The sequence below is a fragment of the Octopus sinensis genome, linkage group LG12, assembly GCF_006345805.1.
Source record: "Octopus sinensis linkage group LG12, ASM634580v1, whole genome shotgun sequence".
In the NCBI taxonomy this organism is placed as follows: Eukaryota; Metazoa; Mollusca; class Cephalopoda; order Octopoda; family Octopodidae; genus Octopus; species Octopus sinensis.
The window spans coordinates 26,540,727-26,567,858 of NC_043008.1; the positions used below are offsets into that span (position 1 = coordinate 26,540,727).

A 27,132-nucleotide genomic window follows, 5' to 3' on the forward strand; every position below is an offset into this window, starting at 1 on the left:
ATTTTCCAACTTCACTCAATCACTCTCACACTCTTTTCTGAAGTATGAGGAGTCATGTAGCTCCTCCATAACAAAAAAACTTGATCTGTTCTGATCCCTTTTCTCATACTATTAATCCTCACTTCCAAGCTCCCACCCACTGGGAGCTCATAGTTCTTGCCAACAGCACTAGTGCTGGTGACACACACACACAAACAAAGCAACCATTACACACTGTAAAGTTGTTGGCATTAAGAAGGGCCTTCAGCTGTAGAAACTATGCCAAAGCAGATATTGGAACATAATACAGTCCTCAGGCCCATAGGATCTAGTCAAAAGGCCTAAAGCATATCAGCATAGAACATGTATGTTAAATGCTGATAATGATATACATACATACATACATATGTGTGTGTATGTATGTGCATGAATGTGTGCACAAGTGTGCGTGCTTGTTTATGTGTGTGCGTGTATATATATATATATATATATATATATATATTATATATATATATATATATAATATATATATATATATACATACATACATACATACATATATATGTACACATACATATGCACATACACAAAAGTGCACTCACACACATGCACACATTTATAAAGATCTCCTTACATTAGCTAATGTCTTTTGTGTTTTTAAGACAGCAGTGTGTGATTTAAGGATGATTTGACTTCTACAGTTAGCATTTCAAACAACTTTGTAAAATCCTCCTGTTTGGATTGTGGATGATGGTTACTGCTTTCTTTACGCAGAGAAAATTAATTTATCAACTGTGGAGGTTACTTCGGACTGAATATTTTGATAGATGCAAAAATACAAATTAATTAATATAATTGAAATTAACTGCTCTGTTTTACAATTAATTTGAAATAATTGTATTTTAATGTTTGTTTATTCACTTTTACAGCATTTTGATAATTAACTGCATTGATTTAACGGATGTGTGTATCCATTATTCCATGTGTGCATGTATACATTAATCTATCTCCCTAAAGTTTTACTTTATCAGTAAATGTATATGTATGGTAATAGTGACTATCATAGCAAATCTAATTAGTTAAATAGGCAGTAAAGAAATCTTTGCTTTCATGAAATTTATCAAAGGCAGGCCACCTTTTGATAAATTGTTTCTGTATATTTTTTAACTTTCTTGAATATATTATACAAACCACACTTCACCCACACATGACAATCTTCCCAGAGTCTTTCAGGCATGTGACAATGTAGTAAAGGATTGTTCCTTGAGAAGAATAAATGGAAGAGAGAAAGCTGGCTATAAAACAGGAGTTGGTGAAGCAGTGCTGAATAAGAGAATGGCAAATTTGCTGCAAACTATTTCAAGTGGTCTGCCAGGATTTTATGGGATGCTCACTCTGCAGATATTTGACTGCACTAGTGCCAAAAATAGAGTGTAGTATATATTCATCAATAAACCTGTGAGAAAGCCACTAGGTGGCCTGAGTAAAAGAGGACAGGCTTGTTGCTGCTGTAATGCAGGCTAGAATTCAATCAAACCCAGGTAGGTCAAATGAGTGAAGGCGTCTGATGGGAAAAGACTTGATTGGAAGTTCCCTTGGTTCCCAGGAACATCAGTGATGATTCATTTCTATCAGTTCATTTCTATTGAAGTTGCTTCTTACACTAGTATCTCTTGACATCTAAGTGGACTGAGCTGTGACCAAAACCTATAGAAATATGCTGAGAAGACCCAGCAAGCCAAGTGAGACCAAAACCCATGGCTTATGCCATTGGGGTAACCAGCCCACTTATGCATATCTTTCCTTCATTGGAAACTAAACTCTGCTTGTGAAGACCTGTTGAGGCAAGTGAAATCGAAATCAAATTCGATGACAGTACTGCATGACTGGCATCCGTGCTAGTGGAGCACTAAGAGCACCATCTGAGCATGATTGTTGCCAAGGCTGCTGACTGGCCCTTATGCTAGTGGCACATAAAAAGCACCATTCGAGTATGATCATTACCATCAACACCTTACTAGTACTTGTGCCAGTGGCATGTGAAAAACAACATTAGAGCGAGGTCGTTGCCAGTGCTGCTGGACTGGCTCCTGTGCAGGTGACATAAAAAACACCATTTGAGCAAGGCCATTGCCAGTACTGCCTGACTCGCCCTCGTGTTGATGGCATGTAAAAGCACCCACTACACTCTCAGAGTGGTTGGCGTTAGGAAGGACATCCAGCTGTAGAAACTCTGCCAGATCAGATTGGAGCCTGGTGCAGCCATCTGGCTCGCCAGTCCCCAGTCAAACTGTCCAACCCATGCCAGCATGGAAAACGGATGTTAAACGATGATGATGATGATATATTGCTTTCCACAGAAAACTGTGACAGGATAATTTCCCAGTTATTAATCTTGTATTCTATTAACTTGTTCATCATTATACTTTAAACATCAGCTTAAATTTATATCAATTAGGAAATCTAATTTAGAAAACATAAGCAACACCAGTACATAACACTTTTGGCATAACAAACCACTATCTGGCTCCTCAATCTGCCAGAAATAACCATCAAATTTCATTTAAATTACAAACTAATTATTTGCAAAAAGAACAGATAAGATAATCTGATCCTGAATAAGTACATAGTAAAAAAAATGGTGACTGCTGGAATGTTTTTAATCAAGCCTCTAATCTAATTGATGAAGATTGATTTATGGTTAAACAATAACAATATATTTTATAATGAGCCAGTGGAGGTGTTGTGCGATTGTTCAGTGCTAGAGAAAGTAGCTGAATCTTACTCAGATCACATTTTGCTATCTTAAAGAATAAAGTGACACATTGTATAGTGTAAGCAATGTACACAATTGTTGTCGTCATCATAATCATCATCACCATCACTATCATCATCATTACTGTTTTCCTTAGCCTTAACGTTTTTGCTTTTCATGCTGGTATGTGTTAGACGCTATATTTTATGGTCAGATGCCAATTTTTTCACTTGTTGCAACAAGCATAGATACAGTGTACTTATTCTAAAGTCTGGGATAGACAATATCTAATAAAAATATTATGATGGTCATTGTTAGAAAGGTTTTGATCAAAATTTTCTCAATAAAGTCTACTTGATTGGAGCTGGACTTAGGTTAAACAACAAAATTTTCTTATAAAAGGTATGGCACTTTACTAAAGCATGTGGGTTTGAAAGCCGAAACCCAAGTGGGTCAACTGAAAAGTTCATAAGCTGAACAAGATACTCTCATGGAATATGACCATTTTTTCAACATAGTCCCCTTTTTAATCCACACAATTCTACCATTGGTGTTACAGTGCTTCACTCTCCTTGATGCAGAAGCTTTCATCCTGCTGGTTAAAAAAAAACTCAACAGCAGAAATTATGTCATCATCATTGTGTTTTTCCATGTTGTGGAACAGATGATTGTCAGATGGGGCCAAATCAGGAGAATAACAGTGGTGATTAACCAGTTCAAAGCTGCAGTCACACACAGCAATCAATAAAAGTAAGGACTTGTGTATTGGAACATTGTCCCCATGAAACAAGACACCTTTCATCAGTTTTACTGAGTGTTTGGTCTTGGTAGTCTTTCATAACTGTCTCAACAAGTTGACATTGTATTCTCCATTTATGGTGTGTCCCTTTTGAAGATAGTCAATAAGCACAATACCTATTGCATCCCCAAAACTGAGGCTGTCACCCTCCCTGCCGATGAAAACCTTGGCCTTCTTTGGAGCAGGTGAGGAAGTGTATTTCTACTGCATGGATTGTCTCTTTGTCTCTAGCTCAAAGTGATGAACCCAACACTCATCTTGGCTTAGGAAACATATGAGGAAACCAGCTGGATCTGCTTCAAACAATGTCAGATTTTCGGTGATGTGATCAACCTGGTGTGCTTTTGATTAGGTGTCAGAAAGCTCACCAAGTAGAAAGCTTCATTATGCTAAGTTCATGGTGCAGAATATTCTCAACTCTCTCATGGGATATGCTAATAGCATTAGCTATTTGATTTATAGTCAATCACCTGACATCCATTGCCGTGGGGTGAACACAATGAATGTTTTCTTCAGTGGTAGCAGTTTCAAGCCATCCAGACATTGGGTCATCTTCAAGACTTTCCCTTCCCCTCCTAAATGTTGTAGCCCACTTTTGCACTGTTGATAAAACTGGAGTGTCAGCAAGCATGTAAAAATGAATGTTCTTGGGAGTTAAGTCCTTTTTCTGCAGGTATGCCAAATTTTGTCCATTTCCAAAAGATGTCAATATGAGTTACATTTAAATTCTTCTTTGAACAGTCAGGTGTCAGTTTACCTAAAAAGAAGCAATGCAGTTATTAATAAGAAGGGTTGAAAGTAATGCATGCAAGGTTTCACAACTCTAGCCCCATTCCTTCATAATCAGCCTATGAACTTGGGTGATTGACATGTTTGAAATAGTTGTCAGATCTTATTTTTATGAACGCTACTGGCTAAAAGAAGGAATTTGAATTTTGTATAATGTAGTCCTATGTATTCCTAAAAAGTGAGTATAGTTGCAATTGGAATACATATGATTACTGATCTGCTAGATCAGAATTGTGTTGTTAAACAACTTGCCAAAGAATCAGTCATCTGATTTTGACAAAGTGTGTGCTGACTAATCTACTTCCAGTCATATTTTTTTACTTAGTAATACTATTACTGGCTATAGATTTATGCCAATGAATGCTGAGTCCGTTGGAAATTCTTCTGAGGATGGCATTTCCTCAAAAAAAAAAAAAGGTGCAGGCTAACATGAATAATGCAGTGAGCCAAATGGAATTTTTAATCAATTGATTTACAGCTGTAATGATAAGAAAATTGTTGATGGACAACTTGCTTTGAAGAGTGACCAAGGAGAGCACTCTGATTCTTAAATTGATTAAATATGAATTGGAAATATGCAGTGGAAAATAAGTGCCTCATTTTTGTAAGTGAGAACCCGTCATTTTAAAATCGTATTCAGCCTCTTTGATATGGCATTGTCTAATATCATCACTGTTTAAGATGTTTTACATGTTGGTATGGGTTGGTCAGATTGACAGGAGCTGGCCAGCGAGAGAGCTGACCAGGCTCTAATTGCCTGCTTTGGTTTCTATGGCTGGATGCTCTACCTAATGCTAACCTTTTTATAGACTACTAGCATTATGACCCGGCATTGCCGGGTCATACTGCTAGTGCATGTATATATGTGTACATATTACATGTACATCTATATATCTCTCTTTCTCTCTTTTACTTGTTTCAGTCATTTGACTGCGGCCATGCTGGAGCACCGCCTTTAGACGAGCAAATCGACCCCGGGACTTACTCTTTGTAAGCCCAGTCCTTATTCTATCGGTCTCTTTTGCCAAACCGCTAAGTGACGGGGACATAAACACACCAGCATCGGTTGTCAAGCAATTCTAGGGGGACAAACACAGACACACAAACACACACACACACACACACACACATATATATATATTTATATATATATATATATATATACGACAGGCTTCTTTCAGTTTCCGTCTACCAAATCCACTCACAAGGCATTGGTCGGCCCGGGGCTATAGCAGAAGACACTTGCCCAAGGTGCCATCCAGTGGGACTGAACCCGCAACCATGTGGTTGGTTAGCAAGCTACTTACCACACAGCCACTCCTGTGCCTATATATATATACATCTACACATAAAATACAAAATACAAAGTTATATCTTGACATCACTAGTGATAACAGTTCTCAAAAAATATATAACAGACTGGAATTGTAGGCCCGTCTCTTGCAATTTCGATCAATTGTATCTTGTCCTCCCTCTTGTATAGAAGTGTGGCTGCAATCCAGCCTACCTCTACTTCTGGGGGGACATTTTAAATTTTTATCCGGGATGTCCTACGTCCCAGATATAAAGGTAAAAGTAAAATATTTCCACTTTGCAAGGTTCGAGTTGAGTACTCCCTTGCATGCTCCGTTGACTTGAACCTTGCTTCTATTGTGGCGAATTTACCGCCTCTGGTTAGATACTTGATATCTTTCATAGTCACACCAAGACACTTTTCAATGGTGCTTTCCTCCAGGTGTTCAAATCTTTTTTTTTTCTCTACATTGTATACTTTATAGACAATAGTCTTTACTTTAATTTAATTTTTCATTTCGTTTGGTGGTGTTATCCTAGATTCACCGTCTTTGTTGGTGATCATTCCGAAATAGGTTTGTATTTCTTCCATTTTAATTTTAATGAGTTCGCACCCGCTGACGGCTGCAGTGAAATTCATTTTTGGACAAAAATGCTTCTGTATAAACGGTGAAAATATTGTCAATTTCCCCAAGCAGGGACACAATTCAATTTTTAAACAATAACCAAAGCTCCTTCTCCCAAAGGAGGTGGGTTACAATTTACAATTATTTAACAAATGCAGCACAACAACGTTTCCCTTACGAGGAACCAACAAACGTGATAACAATAGTTAAACAGTAATCATAATAACAACAAACCTTATGGTGATCAAAAAGCAGTACACAGTTGAAGCTGTAGTCCTTTATGTATAAGAAATAAACCAACAGCAGTACTCAGTAGAAGCGGCTGTTCGAGAAAACAGACATTACATACAGCCAAACTTCATATAGATACTTAATGCTAGCTAATTAGCAGATAAACTAATGTAAAAGCCGTATTAAATGGTATGTGCACAGCTCCATCTGGACTATTCCATTTCTGCATACTAATTTTATTTTTAATTTATTCCCATTCATATGAAACCACTTATTCAAGTTCAAGTCATTGATGCAATTTTATACCATTTGCTATTTTTACTTTTGTTATGTTACGATTTAATACTTTAGTTTGATTTTAATTATTACTTACTACATATAATTCAATTGTTATTATTATCTCTAATTTTTACTGTTAAAGTGAAAGTATCTGACATAAAATAGAGAAATGTTTTTGTTTCACTTTTAACACGTAATACTGAAATAGTGGAGAAGATATGATATTGCTATGGGCTCACCCTAGGCAAGAATTTGAACATTTTTGTTGCCCATGAAACTACATGGACCCTAAGTAAGGCATGTGTAAAATTTGAATGAAATTGGTTGTGTAGTTCTCAAGTTTTAGGGAAACACCTAGACAGACACACATTCTCAGTTTTATATATATTAAGATACTGGATGATTTTTACATGCTACTAGCATGAGTGCTTTTAATGTGCCACCAGCATGAGAACATTTTACATGGTACCAGCACCTATAGAACAATGCCTTCTTCCCTTAGCGAGGAAAGGAAGGTCTGTTTTCACTGTGTGGTAGCCATTTTAAAAGAAACAGTATGGAAGACACATGTGAAAGGTATTGTTATGGGTACCTTTGTATCCGGCCAAGGGTTGGTCAATTTTTTTAGTTACCATCTCAGCAGCAAGATCAGGCTGGAAAAGCGGTACTTGTCATGTGAGAAATTCGAAAAGAGATGGAAGCCTGTGCTAAGAAAGCTGGGAGTGATTGGCACCAAGGAAGTGGAGTCCTGGAAGAAAAGCAAAGGCCCTACCCTGATGTCGGATGCCTTTCCTTTGGTGTCACATTGCATAATGCAGTGTATTTTATTTTAATTTATCTTTAAAGTTTTCACTTTTTCCATATTTTGAATCGATTCATAATAACGCTTTAAGCTACTTCCCCATTCTATGTTTGTCTGTCCTTGTTTGTCCCTCTGTATTATGCCTACATGGCAAATTTATTGAAATAAAGTAGCTTGCCTACCAATGACATGGTTCCGAGTTCAGTCCCACTGCATGGTGCCTTGTGAGTGGATTTAGTAGACAGAAACTGAAAGAAGCCCATCATATATATATATATATTATATATATATATATTATCAATTAATCAATTTAGGGTAGCAAAAAATTCAATAGAAATAATTTTGCCATCAGCGGTCTAGTGAGAAAGAGGAAATAGTCAGAGACTATGAATAAATTCAACAACAATTGAGGAACGGCTACAATAGGCCTTTCGACCCACTAGAAATAGCAGCCAGGGCTCCAACCGCAAATAGTAGTAATTCCGAAATCTAAGGAAAAATTAAAAAAACATTTACCCTGTTCTTCTTTAGACAATGCATTGTTTCGGTGGTTTTTAATGGTAAACCAGCCTGATTAAATTAAATTACCTAGATAGATAGATACAGAGAGAGAGAGAGAAAGAAAGAGTGAGAAACTGATTAAAGTTGAATGCATTTTTCTATGTTTTTTCTCACTTAATTGTTGTGTTTAAAAATCCCACAGGCATCTGTTTTATTTTCAGGTTTTGATATCATTGCTGTGGTTGTTGCTGATATCAAGCCAATTTGGTCGTGATGATCTATGATTTATGATCAAAGGCATTTTATGATCAGAAGCAGATCTATAATCAAAGTCTCTTATACTATGACCATCCTGCCATTAATTCACGCAGTACACATCTAACTACATAATGTAAGAACATTTTTCCTTGTTTTAAGACAACAGTGTGGTTTGACGGAAATTTGACAGCTTTTTCTAGGAGACTGAATGACCACACAGAGGCTCCATCACTGAGTTATGACTTACTGTTTGATAAGCTATACACCAGTAAGATACTGTAGATGACCAAATAAAAAAATTATAACAAAGAGAAAAGGAATATGAAACTGGAAGCCTCTCAAGGGTATCAAACATCCTAATTCGTCTCAAGACTTAAATTGGGCATTTTGATCTGGTGAATTGTCATGCAAGAAATATTGATTTTAAATTTTGGCATAAGGCCAGAAATTTCAGGGTAGGGGATAAGTCGATTACATCGACCTCAGTGCTCAACTGGTACTTATTTTGTGGACTCCAAAAGGATGAAATGTAAAGTCAACCTCAGCAGAATTTGAACTCAGAACATAAAGGTGGATGAAATGCCATGAAACATTTTGCCCCGTGTGCTTCTGATTCTGCCAGCTCACCACCTTAATGTCATCCAAGAAAAATTAGCCAAAACTTTGTAAATTCACATGATACTATCAAATAAATAAAAAAATGAATAAAGGGACTCATTGAATAATGTAATCCTAGATATACTATCCAGTGAAGGTGCGTGGCTTAGTGGTTTGGGAATTTGATTCACGATTGTAAGAATGTGAGTTCAGTTCCTGATGGTGCATTGTAGTTTTGAACAGGATACTTTATTTCATGATGCTCCAGTCATCTCAGCTGGCAAAAATTATTTGTACCTGTAATTCAAAGGGCTAGCTTTGTTACATTCTGTGCCTTGCTGAATATCCTTGAGAACATTAAGGGTACTCATATCTGTGAAGTACTCAACCACTTGCTCGTTAATTTCATGAACAGGCTGTTCCATTGATCAGATCAACTGGAACCCTTGTAATCATAATCGATGGAGTGCCAAGACTAGATATACTATTTCTGTAAACCAGCTCTGGTAATCACCGCTGCAAAAATATTGAGCATAGGTCTTCTAAGTCAGAACTTATCTGGAGATAAGCAATAACAACTGCAACTTTTGAAATCTCTCTCAACAGCCAGTCAAAACAACATTACTGGCTGGTGCAATTGTTTTGGCATGTGAATGACCAAAACATTGGGTGGTCATTTTCCTTTAATGCTCAAACAGGACAGGAAAGGATCTCAGTTTCCACACTGACACAAGCACATATGCACATCCATACACACACTTACTCTCTTTCACATACACAAACACCCACATAAACACACATACACACATATGTGTATGCTCAGAGAATAAGAATTATTGACAGTGTAATTGGTCTTGTTATTTACTGAAGAAAATTCTAAAAATCAAAATAGTAAAAATCAGAATATGTAAAAACATTACTGCCTCTCCCTCCATCTCCAAAAAAACCATGGGACTAATCACATGCATTGTATGTGAACTGCAGGTTTATACTTTAATGGATATTGAAAAAGCACATTCGAATTCAAAGCTCTACCTTTTGAAAGTGATGTGACTTGAAGAAAGCAAACTTGTTTAAAACATTTACATTAAAAAATAAACAAACTGGAAAATATTTACCAAAACCTGCTTTTGAAATTAAAGCAAAATTTTTGAAATAAGACAAAACACATTCCCAAATAATTCTTTTGAGACAAGGATATGGTTTGTTAAAAGTTACAATATGCTATTCACTGATTCTCTGCTTTTGTGGCTTTAATTCTGACGACAGTGTGTTGACAAACTATGGATTTCCAATTGTCACATTGATGTAAACATCTCTTGCTAATGTCCAATAGTAAAAAATATACGCAAACATTCACATGTACATATGTACACACATATATACAAATCTATATATGTGTATATGTATGTGCATATGGCATGACTTTGATGGTTTGATAGGTGAGGGGGAGCTGGAGAGCTGCACTCTGATCCATTGTCTGCTTTGGAATGGTCTCTACAGCTGGATGCCCTTTCTAACGCCAACCACTTTACAGAATGTACTGGATACATTTTATGTGGAACCAGCACTGATGATTTTTACATGACACTGACACTAGTGAGGTCACCAAGTAACTTGTGATACAAAGACCTCTCAACTGGTAGAGGGAGGTGAACCACAGGAAGTGGTTTTGTGCCAATGGAGAGGTTAGTGTATAACAAAGAGACAGAGATAGGTGTCTTGCTATAGAAGAGATATTTATATGAAAAGAGAGGAGAGAAAGGAGAGATAGAGGGAGGGAGAGAGAGAACTAAAAATAGATGGTGCTGGAGATGCACCAGGACCTACCCACTGGTAGCAGATAGCATGAGCATAAGTGGTACTGAGGGGATAGTGAGGTATTTCATAAGAGTGTGAAACAAGATGTTTAGAGATGGGGAAAGAGGTGACTGTAGCATGCAATAGGGAGAGAAATTGGAGTGGTTGGGAGTGGGAGTATGGTAGATATGTGAGGGCATGTAGAGTGTGTGGATATGCATGTGAGGGGGAGTGGAGGGGCCTACAGCATGTAAGGGATTGTGATCATAGGTTTTGAGATGAGGGTATATAAAGAAGACAGGTTATGGGGCAGATTTGGCAGGACAGATTGTGTATGTGTGAGGGGTGGCTTTGCTTAGCTTGATATATCTTCTTGTTGTGGTGAGAGTCACGTCCCTCCCTGTGAGAATAGACTTGACCGAATGAATATAAATAGTAGCAGTCTGAGTGAGAGACAGAGTAGGCGCTAATCACAGGAAGTCATAAGGTGTCATTTTGGTAGTTTGTCGACATATCGTTTGATGGTTCATCTATAGTTTATGGAGAGTTTGTTGGATTGTAATGTTATGTTGTTCTTACTCTGCTTCATTATATATTTCATTGTCATTAGTTATAGTGTACACAAGTATGGTCATAAATAGTGGTGATACTACAATAATTGGTGATGAGTAACTACATTACAATACTTCTCAAGCATAGTAAGTCATCAGAAATCTCAGTTTTTTGTTATCACCTCTGTGGGAATAAACATCTGGAGATCATTTCCCACCACTTTGTCCCACATTGTCTTGGTTCTAACTCTTGCAAAGTTTCCCTCCACAATTAGAGATCAGCACATCTTTATGCAGCTGTCCTCATCCTCACACATCACATGACCATACTAGCACAATCTTCTCTCTAGAACACTATATCTGATGCTTCTTATAAACAATTTTTCTCTTAAAACACTTACACTCAGTCATACATGTCCCTGCTATGTGGGTGCTACGACTTCTGATACCTGATCAAATGTGCACCAGGCTGATCACATCACCAGAAAATTTCACATTGCGTGAGGTAGATGCAGCTAGTTTTCTTGAATGTTTCCTCAACTGGGATGAGTTTTGAGCTCATCCCTTTGAGTCAGAGACAAAGTGACGATCCGTGCTGTGGAAACACCCTTCCTCATCTGCTCCAAAGGAGGCTAAGATCATTTTCTCTTTAGGGAAGGTGACGACCTCAGTTTTGTGGAAGCAAAAACCATTGCGCTTATTCAAAAGGGCTACACGATCAATGGAGAGTACAATGCCAACTTGCTGAGGCAGTTACATAAGGCTATCAAGGCCAAATGCCGAGGAAAACTGATGGAAAGGGTCTTGTTTGAAGAAGACAATGCTTCAGCACACAACTCCTTGTTTTCAATGGCTGCTGTGCATGACTGTGGCTTTGAACTGGTTGATCTTCTTCCCTGTTCTCTTGATTTGGCCCCATCTGACTATCATCAGTTCTCTAACAGGGAAAAGCACTTGGCTAGGAACCATGTAAAAAGCACCCAGTACACTTTGTAAAGTGGCTGGCCTTAAGAAGGGCATCCAGCCATAGAAACCATGCCAAAATAGACAAATAGAGCCTGGTGTAGCCCTTCAGTTTGCCAGCTCCAGTCAAACTGTCCAATCCATGCCAGTATGATAAAGAGACGTTAAGTAATGATGATGATAATTTTAAAAAAATCTGTGTTATATTTTCATATATAAGTATGAGTAATAGACCAAATAAAACAAAGAAGCAATAGTTTTCTATATTTTTAACTGATATGTTTTTTTAACTTTCCATGTGAAGTACACCAGCATATTTTTTCATTTGATCCCCAGTGTGTCATAAAGTCAAATATACTTGTGAAACAATAAGAAGAGTTATAAAAAAAAAGAAGAAAATTTGTGTTGAATTTTACTTTGATATGGACTCAGAAATATGTTTATAAAAATTCCATATATTATTCACTGTTGTTCTCAAGTAAACACATTTTATTTATTACCATCTAGTGTATTCTGTCTGAAACAAATTTTAATAAATAATATAGCATGCTACTGTGGTGTTACCGCTTTATAGTGATTTGATCCAAGAATTATATATACATTCTGCTAATGGAATTCTTAACAAAATCAATACCTCTTTTAGGCAATTTTACATTACCATTTGGATATTAAGATGAGGTCACCTTTAGTATGTCGCTCTCTACTTTATATATATACAAGCCTTTTAGTATAATATTACTCATGAATCAAAACACTTTTACATCATTTGTATTAGTAAAACACCACAATTCAACTAATCGGTCGATTGCCTGCTCAAGATATTAGTAGAATGGTATTTACCATTAAATCTTTAGAATTAAATTCTATTACAAAAGAACCATACTTTCCTGTTATGAGACAGAGAACATTTTACACAAGAACAATATACCTCTTTGTTGAAATGAAACAATTACATCTAAGGATTGTTGTCTTCATTCAAGTTTGTGTAATATGTAAATGCCAAATACTGGCATCAATATTAGTAGACACAAGGTACCTGTTTATTGTCTATTTTGTGTGCAAACTTATCAAAGATTTTCTTAATGAATCCCTTGATTTCTCTGTCTTGCTAGAAATCTTTAGACAATTGTTACATATTTATATAAACAACACAGCTAAAATAAGGAAAGAATACAAAAAGAAAATCGGATATCATTTTAATAAATTAATATCATGAGAAATATAAACATTTATCAGCACAACCCTAAAATAATTCCACCCCTACTGTGTATATATACATACATATATATATATTATAATTCGAGACAAAACCACTATTTTAAAACCAAACAAGGAAAGACTTAATCAATACATAAAATTTTAATATAAATTAAATAAACCGCCACTACAATTGTTTCATGTCTGCTACCGACAATCTTCAGGTGGATTTTCGATCTTCTAATCAGTATCAAATTTGATACTGATTAGAAGATCGAAAATCCACCTGAAGATTGTCGGTAGCAGACATGAAACAATTGTAGTGGCGGTTTATTTAATTTATATTAAAATTTTATGTATTGATTAAGTCTTTCCTTGTTTGGTTTTAAAATAGTGGTTTTGTCTCGAATTATATTATATAATATTTTACTATAAAATTGGATTTAACCCTAAATCTGATTTTTCCCTGTAATTTTGGATTCATTCCCTAATATTTATTACATATATATATATATATATATATATATATACAAGATAAAAGTGTGTAGACAAATGATTATGTTCAAGGCTTGAATACTCTATAATGGAACAATAAATCAGCTTGTTAAAGTTGTTGAAGGCTTGATCCCTAGCTTAGCTCATGAATATCACTTTCTAGTAAGCGAATACTGATTAAAACACCATATATATAATACAAAGCAGATATCACTATAAATTTAGCCCAGAAAAAGTACTTACAAACAGTCATCTGCAAGACGTATTCCTCTGACAATGTAACTCATGCTAGCATCAAAGGGGACAAATGATGAATAAACAAATTTGTTCTAAGTGTAATGTGTTCATTCGTAATTCACATATCTAATAAGTCCAGTTCTAAAGACAGACCTATGGCATAGAAAAACCAGATGAATGAAGCATCCATTAGCATTTCTAACAAATATTCACTCGAAGGAATATTAGGGTATGTTGTGTGGAATTTAAGTGTTCCAGTGAGGTGTGGAGCTGATCTTAAGAAGTATGGTGATATGTTTTGTCCGTGATTGACCTCATTATCTAACATACTTTAAGCATATAGCTGTATACATACATACATACATACATACATACAACAAGAAACCCCACCTCAGGCAAATTTACCTATTTTTTCCATGGATTAGAAAATGTGGTACAGCCTTATTTGATTTTCAGCCCTCATTGGACTTGTCATTGTTCTAAATTTGATACAACAAAGCACCAGTTATGTACCAGGGTCATTATACTCTCCTGATCCCTTTACCCTAATTTATTGCCCTGTTCATATGTAAGGAATCATTATTGTTGTTGTTGCTATTCTTGCAGTATTCGTTTTTGCAATAGTAGTTTATGTGTACAAATTTAATTTACTGGCAAAGCAGATATTGGGTTGGTTGATGAACATGTTTGAGTGTGTGTGTGTGTGTGTGTGTGGTGTGTATGTATGTAAATTTAATATATTTTCTGTGTGTGTGAATAGCTGAGTGTGCAAGTGTGTGAATGTTTTATATGTATGTATGTGGTATGTTTATGAATATGCTTGGCATATATGTTTGTTATTCTCATTATATGACTCTTTGTTTTTCTCTCGTTGAGAGATTGCCAAGTAATGTATTTAGTTTCTATCCTTGTGTTCATTAGTTCTGTTGCTCATCTTAATGTATAAGTGATAACCCATATACTTGTTAACTCTTTTAGGTATTTTTTATAGAAGTCTTTTTGTATAGAACATTTTATTTTCTTCTCTGAAAGAAATTTTTGTATCTGAGAGGCATAGCTATTACTGAATATAGTTTTGTCCTCTGGTCCATTCTCAAATATTCTATTTTATGTTTGTTTTCAGAGTCATGTGCTGTTGTATTTTTAGACTAAGGTTCACTACAACATTTTTCAGGTTTGTACTCAAAGCTTTGCTGAATTGTTTCAATTCTTTAATGCATAAAGACATTAGCCATTTATAAGTGCTTCTCTCTGATACAAAATCTCATTTTTTTCCCATCTATTTAATTATAGATTAAAAGCCATCATACAATATTAGTTTCAAATTTTGACATAAGGCCAGCAAGTTTGGCACAGAGTATAAGTCGATTAATTCAACCCCAAGGTTCATCTGGTACTTATTTTATCAACCCCAAAAGGATGAAAGGTAAAGTCGACTACAGCAGAATTTGAACTCAGACTGTAAAGACAGATGAAATGTTGCTAAACATTTAGCCTGGTATACTAACCATTCTGCAAGCTCACCACCTTTATCTATCATGAAATATTACAAATTATTTTCCCCTCTCCTCACAGGTTCCATACAAATTTTTGTGAGTAATGTGCTTGTGTATTTCATGGAATGTTTCCTGAATGGACTACTTACTGCCTGGTAGGATTTAGATTTGAAATATACTTTGCATGAAACATGTATAATGTACTGAGTTGGTGCAATAAACAAGGCTTTTGCAGAGACATTTTCTTTTGAGGAGTTTGAGTTATATAGTAAAATACCTGTCCATTGCACCATCAAAACTTGATTGTAAAAGATTTGCAAGAAATATTTAGTACAAATCTTAAATCCATTTTCATGTTCCTGTTGAAGAACTGCCAGTTTGAGGTTAGGCCAAAGTGGTTATCAGTTAAAGAGTGTTGCTATCTTGTTATGGAATTCATATAAGATAACGTTATTTCTGGTCTTTTTTGTGGAAGATTTTGCAATGTTAACTTATTAAATGATTCTGTTGATTGCTTCTTCATTTGCCAATACTTATTCTTTTACTTATTCCTTGTGACAGTTACCTTGTGATTCTTAGAGGGTGATTAGATTTTGATTCTTTGTGTAAGATTTGACAGGTTACCTTAGTGATTCATGGGATTTCACAAAAGTTCTCTTGACTGCAATTTATCTCTGTCATTATCGTTACTTTTTAACAGCCTTCAGTGGGAGAAAAGGCAAGGCTTCTTAAAAAGGAAGAGATGTTATAAACAGTTTGAAGATCTAGTGTGAGTGTTTGTAAACAAATAGTTTCTGCTAAAATTTCACAACAGCCAGGTGTTAGTGTTAAACTAATTGACATTCAGTGAACATGAACATAAATATTGATACACTTTGAATATGAATACACTCATGAACATGCGTGTATTTTCTTCTGGGAGATTCTACAAAGCTTCCATGTACCAAATTTCAAACACAAATTTGTGGTTAACTGAGACACATTATGCTATCGAATCCAAAACCGTGTAGTTTTTAAAACAAATGTTATAACCACAACCAAATAATTCCACATGATATCAGCTATATGACAACACATATTCATTGAAACCCTGCATCTATTGTCTTTACAATTTTATGTTAATGTTGTTTTCAATACACACACACACAATTTTACTATTTTATCAGCAGCTTATTTATGCCAGCAGTGAAGAATTCTGGAGAGCAAGAGGTGATGAAATCACAAAAGGCTTTTTTTCATCTTCAGATTTGAAGTTTTTTCCTTGCAAAAAGCTGTCTAATTCCTGGAAAACGTGATAGTCAGTTGGTGCAAGGTCTGGTGAATATGGTGGATGACAGAGAACTTCCAAGTTCAGTTCCTGTAACTTGAGTAGCGTTCTTTGTGCAACATGTGGTTGAGCATTGGCTTGTATCTATTGACCAATCTTGGCTGTTTAATTGCAAGGTCACTCATCATTTCATCCAACTGGTTGATGTATACATCCACTTTAATTGACTTACCAGGTCTCATAAAGTGGTAGTGGATGACACCAGTGCTGCACCACCAAACGGACACCATTAGCTTTTTTTTTATGAATATTCTTTTTGGAATTGTGTTTCAGCACTTCGTCTCTGTCCAACCACCATGCAGAATGCTTGCTTTTGTTGAAAAGAAGCCATTTTTATTACAAATAACAATACAATGCAAAAATAGTTTACTTATATGCCATGACTGCAAAGAACAGCAAGTTTCCTACATCGGTAAGCATGCTCTATAGCCGTGTTGACAAGGAGATTTTTAGAAAAAAGTATAAAAAATAGTTCAGAATTACAGAGAAGACAGAATTCCTTGCCTTTAATGGAATTAATGTAGGTAACTTTCTCTGTATAACCTGCTTTAAGTAAGGCAGAGTTATAAAATTCAGTCTTCCTACTGATTGCCCTAGAATGATTACTGAATTGGCTAATATATATAAGATTGGTCGATGGTTTGTGTCATGGGAAGTACGAATTATTGTGTAAGTTAAGTGTAATCTCTAAAATGTTGACCTTCATTACACCATCATCAAAAACTATGCTTAAGCCCATTCTACGGAAAAACTTAACCAAACTATCCTTAACTTTTTGTACTTTTTAGTCAGAAACATTTTGATGGTAAAGTAAACAATCATCACGATATAAACCTCCATTGATGCTTGGGAACTGTTTTGCCATTTCACAAAGTATATATATGCAGACTAAATCAGCTACTTGTGCTGAATCAGAACTTCCCATCGTAACATCAAAACCATTGGGTGTGTCTTCACAGATCCACATCTTATTGTCAAACTTTATGATAGATTTTTTGGTGGCCAACACAACATTAATTTCTTCCCTGGTGAGACCAGCTCTGTTATGAGCAAACCAAAGTGACTTATTAAGTACTATTGGGTTGATGGAGGAATAAAAACTAGAAATGTCAGACTGGATAAACTCCGCGCACCTCTTATTAGTAATAGAATTAACCAGTCGACGACTTGGAATGAATTGGACCATAAACTAAGCTTTAATTTTAAAACTAAGGTAGGAATATATTTATCTAGAATATATTTATCTAGAAGGCAAGTGCTGCCTTTGGCAGGCTACGCAAGACTGTCTAGAGCAGGAGGGGGATCACCATCATGACAGAGATCAAGGTGTAACAGGCTGTTGTTCTCACAATGCTGCTTTACAGCTGCGAGTCCTGGACGGTCTACCAGCATCATGCCAGGAAGCTGAACCACTTTATATATATACATATAAGTATTTAAATATATATATGTATATATATTTGGAGCCTAGTGCATCCGCTGAATCTCCAGACCTCAGTCAAACCATCCAACCCATGCCAGCTTGGAAAACGGATGTCAAACGATGACGATGATGGTGTTGATGATGATATATATATATATATATATCACAGTTAAATAGGTATCATTTCTGCAATGTTTATTGCATTCGTCATTTGTATTTTAATAGTGAGTAATTTGTTGTTTTAGAGCAATAGCTCTGTTTATAGCCAGTGGTAATACCCTGTGCAGGTGGAACGTAAAAGCACCCACTATACTCTTGGAGTGGTTGGTGTTAGGAAGGGCATCTAGCTGTAGAAACTCTGCCAGATCAGACTGGAGCCTGGTGAAGCCATCTGGCTAGCCAGTCCTCAGTGAAACTGTCCAACCCATGCCAGCATGGAAAGCGGACGTTAAACGATGATGATGATGATGGCATACATATATACATGAATGTATGTTTATACATGTATGCATGCATACACACACATACACAACACACGGTGCGGTGAATAAACTGTATCTAAATTATGCAAACATGAAAAAACACTGACATCTCATTTTATCAGTTATATTTACCAAAATTACGTAAATATATCTTGTAATGCTAATAAGTAATCTTATTTAATAAAATCACAATTTGTTTCAATCACGGCGTCCAGACAACTTCAGAATTTCCTGCTACTCTTCTGGACAGTCTCCTTCATTAGGTTGGTGAATGCTGGCATAATCCTTGCCTTCAGTACAAGTCTTTGGTGCTACAAGGAGTTTTGCTGGTCTCCCACTCAGTTGTGTCACACCCATAATAACCAAGGGAGTTGCAGTCAGTGGAGTTAGGCGGCCAGATGTTAGGGGTAATGTGGTCAGAGATTATCTGGCAGCCATTTCTGGGTTTTCCTGCTTGTGTGGCATGGTCCAGAGTCTGTTGCCAAACATAGGATCTTCCATCAGGCAGCTTCTAGACCCAGGGTAACACTACCTCCTCCAGGCACTTGATGTAGGCCTCTGTGTTGAGTGTGAGGCTGTGTGGGAAGATGAATGGAGACATAACGTTGCCATCACTAGTGATCACTCAAAACACCATGATATTGACTGGATGTCTGATTTTTATCCCTCTTGGTACATGTTTTGGGGACACAGCAAGCCAACTGTTATTCAGTGTCTACTGTCTCTTCCTGGCAGAAATTTTTCTCGTCTGAGAAAAACCAAAGCATGTTCGGTTGGAGGAGATGCTTGAGTTTGTTCAAAAGCTTCGTAGCATGGTCTTTCCTCTTGGGATAAAAATTTAACCATTTTCATCTTGTATGAGGAATACCAAATGTCTTCATGTACTACCTTTCTGATAAGAAACTGCCATGTCCCTGGCGATGGACCTCATTGATTTGGAGGGATCGTTGTCAATCATGGCCTGGAACTCACCAACAATTTCAGGAGTTCTTTTCCTATCAGAACAATCAGAGTGAGTTTACAGAGCTGCCATACCTTTGTAATTACCATTAGACTCATCCAACTCTCTCTAAATCCTTTGCAGTGTCCTCAGATTGACATCCAAACACCCTGAAATGTTTGTATTGGAGCTTCTGGTTTGAATGCCAAGCAGTACAACATGTCATTTCCGAATTTCTGGCAGAGTGAATTGCATCATGGTGCTGTTATTCTCAGAGACAGTGTAGTTGACAAAATCAAAAACAAACAATGCACATGCATGAAATTAGAAATATATAATGGCAAGAATTTACCCATTGCACCCTGTAGAAGCAAAATTAAGGTTAGTTAAAATATGTTCAATTGCTAAAAGGCAAATTCACTGCAGTTATGCTGGACAAAATATCTCTCTTATGGTAAAAAAAAAGTGAAAATGCCTGGCTTGTTAGGTGTCACCATCTGTTAGGAATTCCAGGCATTGATGTTTTGAGTTTTTTGACTCTTGTTAATTGGATGCACCTAAGAGATGCAACTCTGAACCAACTTATAAAGCAATAGTTTTATGTAAACTTCAATCAGCATTGTTGACTGCTTTGTGCTGCTAGATCACCTGATTGAGGAAAATAATGGAATTTTTAAGTTACAATATGTTTGTGATATATTTCAACTGCTAAAAGGCAAAATCACTGCAGTTACCACTCTTTCTTATAGTAAAAAAAAGGTGTGAAAACACCCAGTTTGTTCCGTGTCACTATTATTTTATAAGATTTGCTCAGAGTTGCCCCTCTCAAGTACATTCTATTGACAAGAGTAAAAAAATTCGAAATATCGATGTCTGGGAGTCCTGATAGATGGTGACACTGAAAAAACCAGGTGTTTTCACATCTTTTTACGATACGAGAAATATTTTCACCATGGTTAAAAACATCCTTCAATCGTTGGACAATATGCTATGCTTGAGAAGACTTGTGAAACCGAGTGAAATCGTAGCCATGGCTGATGCCAGTGCTATCTGACTGGCATCCATGCTAGTAACACATAAAAAAGCACTGTTTGAGTGTTGGGTTTCATTGAAGCAGTGACAGGTGACCAAGACCTTTGGCAATATACCATGCTTGTGTAGACCTGTCAAACCAAGTGAGCCAGTAGTCATGGCTGATGCTGGTGTCAGGTCAATAGCACCTGTGCTGGTGGCATGTAAAAAACACCCACTACACTCCCTAACTGGTTGGTATTAGGAAGGGCATCCAGCCATAGAAACCTTGCCAAATCAAAAGCTAGTGCAGCACCCTGGCCTACTAGTTTGCAGTTAAACCATCCAACCCATGCCATCATGGAAAGTGGACGTTAAATGATGATGATGTTAACTCCAGTGAATTTGCTTTCAGTAATTGAAACATATTGCAAACATATCTTAACTAATCTAAATCTTACTTATGCTTAAACAGTGTAAGGTAACGAACATTTTCAAAAATACATGATATACAGTAAGTCTAGCTGATGAGCCTTAAGTATATTGATACAAAACGTGAAATCAATTGATACCGGAACATCTGTCTTACTTGCGCCTGTAGTTCATTCACTGGGTGTTTTTTATTAGCGAGAAATGTGTGGTTTTGGAGTGTTAGCTCTAATTTCTAGCAAGTGGTATTCTGATACCTGACTTAATATATTTGTATATTTTACCTATATAGGTTTAAACTGCTGGCCACTTCTTCTTCTTAATAATGTAAATAATACCTTATTTAATTTTACACACACACACACACAAATACACAGAGTGGCCCAAAATTCACTCAACTATTTAATACATATGAGCATTTTAATGGTAGCTTGATCTCCCAGTTCATTGCCATAATAATAATAATAATAATAATAATAATAATAATAATAATAATAATAATAATGGTGATGATGATAGCAACTATGGTTTCAAATTTTGGCACAAAGCCAGCAATTTTGAGGGAGGGGTTAGGTCAATTACATCGACCCCAGAGTTCAACTGGTACTGATTTTATTGACCCTGAAAGGAGGAAAGGCAGCACTGATGTTGGAATCGAACTCAGAATGTAAAGATGGACAAAATGCTGCCAAGCATTTTGCCCAGCATACTAATGATTCTGCCAGCTCATTGCCTTAATTATACTCTCTAATTATCTTAATATAACTAGCTGAACCTAAATCAATTTTGGGTGACATAATTAACCTGCATTTAGATGAGATGTTAGAATTCCATGATCTCTTAATATATTAATGCCATTTTGCATTTCAGCAACTTTCTTTTACAAAGACACATACACACACAGAAAAGGTGAACGAGATAGAGTGGGGAAGAGAGAGAAGTATCAATTGCCTGTTGAAGTGTTGTGAACTCTCAATGATTAAATATTTCATAGATGAACTAAAATTGTGCTAATATATAATAATGTATTTAAACACCTGAAATTACTATTCATCCTAGTTGAGCACACTAAAGGTACTTCTACTTTTTACCTTTTTACCTTTTATTTGTTTCAGTCAGTAGACTGTGGCCATGCTGGAGCACCAATATGAAGAATTTTTAGTCAAATGAATCAACCCCAGTACATATTTATTTTTAAGCCTGGTACTTATTCTATCGATCACTTTTGCTGAACTGCTGAGTTATGGGAATGTAAACACACCAGTTCTCAAGTGGTGGTTGGGAACAGACACAAGCACACACACATGCACACACATATCAAATGGGCTTCTTTCAGTTTTTGCCTACCAAATCCACTCACAAGGCTTTGGTTGGCCTTTTGCTATAGTAGAAGACTCTTGCCCAAGTTGCCATGCAATGGGACTGAACCTGGAACCATATGGTCGGAAAGCAAGTTTCTTACCACATAGTCATACTTTCAAAGACAGTTATTATTTCTAGTTGCTATATAAGATAATCTCTTCTTTCTTTTGGTCATCCCATTTTGATTTATATAATAATCACTTGTGAGTCTGGCATAACAGTCTTCAGTTAAAACAGTGCCTGATAAGGTAAGTGGTCAGTAAAATATATTGACGTTCTGCAAAGTAACCAATAGCATATATTCCATATTTCCTTTATGTGGTGTATATCTCATTGATTCTATAGTTTGTATAATACACCTAGACAGGAAGTCATAACATTGACTTCCTTCTGAGTCATGATGTAGTCTCAATGCTTCAATATTTTACTTAGATGAACCAAAACTGCACTAAGTTCATGGACTCCTACAACTACTACAACTACTACTACTACAAATACTAATACTAATACTACAAATGTACATATATCCATGAATGTTCATATAATATGTGTGTATATGAATTTCAGCAGAAGCAGGAAATTTATGAGAGCTATTATAGTTATTAAAATACTTCTGATAATAAAATTCTTCAATACCTCTCATAGAAACTGCATTATTGCAAAATTCAGGAATTTGAAAAACAAAATTGAAACAAAACTTTGAGCATTCTATTCCAAATGTTTATCTATTAGCCTCCAGATCATCGGAAAAATTGATCTAGTTATGGAATTTATTCTTTCATTTCTGTTAGTAGTATGCTGTTCAAAATTTGAACTGTTTCTGTAGCGCTTAATCAATAATCTAATTTAAAAAGAAATGTAATGTACCAAATATTTCTAGAAATTAGGAAAATTATTTCATAAGAGATATTTAGTAAAAGCAACTTATTTAATCTGAGACTATATCGATTTTTTACTATGATATAAAACTAATTTCTGGCTGGATATTAATGTAAGTGCTTTCTCGTATATTTTGTTGAAAGAGAAAAACAAAAACATCATACTAAGTAAATTATTACTTAAATATTTGTAAAAAGCCTACTTCATGCATATGTGTGTGCATGTGTGTGTATGCGAATCTATACATTTGTATACATATGCATAAACACAAACAGAAATATATTTATATGTATGTGAGTATATGCATGCATATCTATAAGAAGATAATTGCATATATACAAACATATATGTATGTATATATATTTATATATATATATATATATATATATATATATATATATATATGTATATATACACATACACACATATATATATATATGTATCTTCATATAGATATGCATATATATATATGTGTGTGTGTATATATATATATATATATATATATATATATATATATATATACACACACACACACACACACACACACATATATATAAATGAAGATAGATGCGTAGATAAATATATATATATATACATAGAGAAGAGAAAGAGATATGCATACACATACTCATGCATATGTCTATCCATATATATATACACACGCATATACAATTTTCTTCTTAAAATTACTTCTTACTAGAACTTTACTGCTCCAATGTGTGTATATAAGTATGAAAAGAATTTTGTATGTGTTAATATTGAAGTGAAACCATTAGCGCATGATATCTATGTTTCTTGCTTTAATGACTTGCACTGCTGCTACTGGAATTTGTGGCATATTTGTAGAATGTTATTAGTATGATTATCAGCGTGGTAATGTTTGTTCTGTATATGTGAGGTAACCTGCATTCCCAATGCATAACGGTTATTTCCGTGCAGCTAATCAAAATATTGGATTCATTAAGTATTTGTTGTAGATGTGAAAGCACTTTAATAATTTCTGATGATGAAGATAAGAAGAATATTTCCTGTTCCTGTGTAGTATTCATAGAACTATGTAGTTTATTCATTTCAGATTCTTGTAAACTCTCTTATACTGCCATTAAAATTGACCATTCTGTTTGCAGAGTGATGTTAGTTATTATTGTTTGAACTTTTACTGACATTGCCCTTCTGTGTATAAATAAGATTCAAAAAGTACATTTCACACATGAAGGAAGTCCAGTGCACCATGTGCATTCACCTATTCTCCTACATATCGACAATTTCTAAACCGAAATGAGAAATGATCATTTCACTGTTAGTAATTCAGAAATATTTTCTTCACCCTTCTGTCTTTTTTTGTTACTATGTTACCCCGCTATGTAACTTTTATATCTTTTATGTGTTCCAGTCATTTGACTGAAGTCATGCTAGGGCACCACCTTGAAGGGTCTAAGTTGAAGAAATTGACCCTAGGACATTTTTTTTTGCACCTAATGCTTATTCGAATGGTCTCTTTTGCCAAACTGCAAAGTTATGGGGATGTAAACACACCAGCATCAGGTTGTTAGGGAACAACAAGTGGTGTTAGGGGACAAACATGGACACTAAGACACATACACAGACATATACATATATATCATGGGACTCTATTGGTTACAATGATGAGGGTTCCAGTTAATCCAATCAACGGAACAGCCTGCTTGTGAAATTACTGTGCAAGTGGCTGAGCACTCTACCGACACATGTTCTCAGGGCGATTCAGCATGACACAGTATGTGATAAGGTTGGCTTTTTGAAATACAGGTACAACAGAAACAGGAAGAAGGAATGAGAAAGTTGTGGAGAAAGAGTACAGCAGGGTTTGCCACCACATCCTGCCAGATCCTCATAGAGCTTTAGATGTTTTTGCTCAATAAGCACTCACAACGCCCGGTCTGGGAATTAAAAACATAATCCTATGAACGTGAGTTTGCTGTCCTAACCACTGGGCCATTGCGCCTCCAAATATATATATACATATACATATATATACAGAGGTTGGACAAAATAATAGAAACACCTTAAAATTTCAAACAAATATATTTTAATATGGGGTAGGACTGCCTTTGGCAGTAATTACAGCTTGAATTCTATGAGTTATGGACTCGTACAAATGTTTCCAAAGGAATTTTCATCTATTCTTCAGCTAAAATGTACCATAAATGTTCAGTAATATTGAGATCTGGGGGCTGTGGTGGCTAGATGAGATGTTCAACTTCACAAGAATGTTCCTTATACCATTCAATAATAATTTTAGCTGTTTGAATTGGTACATTATCATCCTGAAAGATTGTGCTACCTTCTGGAAATAGTTCTGCAAACATAGGAAGAATTTGATCAGATAAAATGTTTAAATAGTGTTGACTATTAATTCTGCCATAAAGGGAAATCATTGGGCCAGCAGATTTCCAAGATATAACCTCCCAGATCATGACAGATCCTCCACTATGTTTAACAGTTGGAAGAAGGCAGTCTGGATCAAATGCTTCCTTTTGCTGTCTCCACATGTATACTCAGTTAGTGGTTGGAAATAAGGTAAAGATTGGCTTGTCCAAGAAAATAACATTCTTCCACTGTCCTAGGGACCCAGCCAGTAGGTTTTTATTCCACTCTAAATGCTTTGCAATGTTTGTTTTTGAAAGTTCTGGTTTTCTGATTGCAGCTCTCCTGTGAAATCTGGCTTTGTGCAGCTCTCAGCGAACAGTTTTCATGGAAACTGTGTTCTTGTGGTGGTCATTAAGCTCTGCAGTAATTTTGGTAGCTGTACTTTTGTGATCTTTTCTAACAATTTGCATACGAGTCCGACGGTCCCTATCTGAAAGTTTTGGTTTTCTTCCAGAGTTTTGTTTCGATGAGCAGGTTTTTCCCTCTTTCACAAAGGCTGTCATTACTTTCAAGACAGTACTTCTTGATGCACCAAATATTTCAGCTTTTTCCATTATGCTAGCGCCTGCCATACAAGCACTAATAATTCGATTTCTTTGAAAGTGCTATAGATCTGTCATTTTAATGAATTTTAATTACCTTTTTAGCAAAACATATTAAGCAACACTAATAATAAATCAAAAAACATAAAAATAAACAAGCTTTTGACAGTTTCATTGATATTTCAAAATTATGATGCTATGTTGCTAGGTGTTTCCGTTATTATGTCCAACCCCTGTATGTATACACACACACACACACACACACTTATATGACGGGTTTCTTTCAGCTTTCGTCTACCAAATCCATTCACAAGGATTTGGTCAGCCCAAAGCTTAAACCAGACCATATGGTTGGAAACAAGCTTCCTTCTACTCAGCAATGCCTGTGAGTGTTTGCTTATGGGCATTTTTAAAACTACCCTTTTTCATGTCCTTATTAAGAATGTATACAATAAAATTGTAATCAAATTATTTATTGTTGGAGTAGTTGTTGCTATCATCATCATCATCATCATGTTTTGAGTTTAAATTCCACTCAGGTTGACTTTACCTTTCATTCTTTAGACATTGATTAAACAAGTATCAGTCATGTGCTGGGGTCAATGTAATCAACTAACCCTTTCCTCCAAAACTTTCAGGCCTTGTGCCTATAGTAGAAAGAGTTATTATTATTATTATTA

The 27,132-nt window shown here is 35.7% G+C and overlaps 1 long non-coding RNA gene across 1 annotated transcript; it reads left to right on the forward strand.

The window, feature by feature from the left end:
- Window positions 1-8,722: 8,722 nt before the first annotated feature.
- Window positions 8,723-15,638, forward strand: LOC118765524. Its single transcript, XR_005001387.1, has 3 exons — window positions 8,723-8,767; window positions 10,558-10,561; window positions 15,509-15,638. It is a non-coding gene; the product is annotated as an uncharacterized LOC118765524 (long non-coding RNA).
- The last annotated feature ends 11,494 nt before the right edge of the window (window positions 15,639-27,132 follow it).